Raw genomic sequence first — 2,500 nt, forward strand, 5'->3', positions numbered from 1 at the left:
GCATGTAATCATAAATTTCACACGTAGGTAACAATAATAACAATATAAGAGACAGAGATAATTCCTTCAATTTGCAGTTAGGAAAAAACTCATTTTATCCTTCAGAGAGAGAGAGAGAGAGAGAGAGAGAGAGAGAGAGACGAGAGGAGAGAGAGAGAGAGAGAGAGAGAGAGAGAGAGAGTGAGAGGCCTTGATGAATGTCACCTATCGGAAGTGAGAATTAACTACTCAGGCTAATTTGTTCTTAACTGACATGATGGCATACATCTTGGTTAACTAAGTGCTGATCAAACTACTCTCTCTCTCTCTCTCTCTCTCTCTCTCTCTCTCTCTCTCTCTCTCTCATTAAGGATCAACTTTTTTTTTTTGGTCGCCTTACACAAATAATGAAAAACCTCGGTGAATTAAAAGACAAGAGAAAACATTCGCACTTAATTACCCATGAATTTCAGCGAAAGACAAATCAGGTCTCTAATTCCATCCGTTCTATGATCATTATAATTGTCTCAAGCCAATTCTATAATGTCTCTGAGGAATCCGTTTCTTATGTATACCATTTACTTTATGGTACTTCTTTCATGAACACCAACCCCACCGGAGATGACAGCCAAGGAAACGACAATAATAATAATAATAATAATAATATAATATATAAAAGCATACAGTATAAAAAGACATCAACGGTATCGACTACGCAGGTGCTGTAATAGCTCCAATCTGCCTGATTACGACAGGCAATAAGAACAAATGAATTAACAGGACATGACAACTCAATCTCTTAACTGAATGTAAACTATGTATAATTCGATGCTTATTTTTTATTTATTCATTTTTTTTGGCGTAAGGCTCAGTTCACAAGAAGATGAACGAATTGCAATTTAGCAAAATACTACAAGGTGTTAGTAATGGCCGTCCGTCAGTCTGTCGATCTGCCTTATATATATCCTCACTCACGCAAACGTACAGAAATAATCGGCGTCCTTTATATATAGCAAAATATACAAGCAAACACCCGAACGGCATAAAAGCAACGCATACAAATGCACGAATGACTATTTGCCATCGAAATCTATCTTCCTGTCCCAGACATTCGGTTTTCTCCTCCTGTAGAGGTCACAAAAGCCTAAATGGAGAAGGAGGAGCATATTTGACAAACATAAAAGGAGAGAGAGAGAGAGAGAGAGAGGGGGGGGGAGGGTGGTAGGAAAGGGGAAGGGGTGGTGAAAACAGGAAGGTAGGGGGAGGTAAAAGGGTGGTTCTCCGTATAGCTGTGGCCATCCTGGAAGGGTGGTTTTAAGACGGTGGGGGTGGGGGGGCGGGGGGGGGGGGCGGGGGAAGGGGGGGTGTCGTTTAGAATCGTCAGCGGCGGCGTCGGCGGCGGCCACGACGGTAGTGTTCCGCGTCGCTGCTTCCACTGATAGCGGCCTTCCTGCCCAGGCCGACCCCGGTCGCCCCGACCTCACCGCACCACACCCCCGAAACACACAAAACTATCGACATCATGAAATATAGAAATACACATACGTATACATACACACACACACACACGAGGCGCAAACAAAGACCGACAAATTCCCCATGCACACAAAGCAAAGATTACCCTAAATCTAATATATTATAGGCCCCACCCTATATGTGTAAAGATTACCCTAAATCTAACATATTCGCCACATGCACCCTATATGTGCAAAGATTACACTAAATCTAATGTATTATAGACCCCACCCTATATGTGCAAAGATTACCCTAAATCCAATGTATAGGCCCCACCCTATATCATTCAATGTTCCAAGATCTGAATTTAATCTCAATTCAATACAGAAATTAATCTAAACATCACAACAAATACTGTTATTTCTAAACATCTCAACAAATACTGTTATTTCATTTAAACTTCAGTTATCAGACACACTATACACATACGTGAATATTCATTAAATAACATATCAATTGCAATAAATACTTCCATTGGGCGAATATCGGGTTATTAACCACACAACCTGACCAAAATTTAATTTATCCACTTAAACCCCACGACTATCGTCCAGCTAAACATTACCAGACCAAAACAACGTTACTTTACCTTTGCTAATCAAACAGCAAAAAGTATTAGCGATGTTATTAACAAAAAAATTATTAATATCATTATTATTATTGCACATATAATGATAATAATTCAATATTATCTATCTAATCGCTGACAGTGAAACTGGCAATACCGTCGCATTAAAAAAATGTGTAGTGTATCCCAACATTTCTATCGCTGTGTAAGACGACAAAAGAACAGACGAATTAAAACAAAAGCTTAAAAAACATCACTAGCAATACAGTAAAGGGATTCCGCCAAAGACGATGATAGCTTAAAAACATCAACTTTCTTACAATAACCGTGATTATTCGTGAGGTGCACTAAATGCATCTAAATTGCAGTTCAATACAACATAAGAAAAATGTGCTGCATCATTCTTATTTACCTGGAATTATAATTACATTAAAAGAC

General features: G+C 39.0%; 1 protein-coding gene across 1 annotated transcript in view; it reads right to left on the reverse strand.

Annotated features, from left to right (window-relative positions):
• LOC135217637 (cyclin-dependent kinase 4-like) overlaps window positions 1–2,500 on the reverse strand; it is a 309,114-nt gene that overhangs the window by 131,325 nt on the left and 175,289 nt on the right. The window lies entirely within an intron of this gene.

The sequence above is a fragment of the Macrobrachium nipponense genome, chromosome 7 (assembly GCF_015104395.2).
Source record: "Macrobrachium nipponense isolate FS-2020 chromosome 7, ASM1510439v2, whole genome shotgun sequence".
Taxonomy (NCBI): domain Eukaryota; kingdom Metazoa; phylum Arthropoda; class Malacostraca; order Decapoda; family Palaemonidae; genus Macrobrachium; species Macrobrachium nipponense.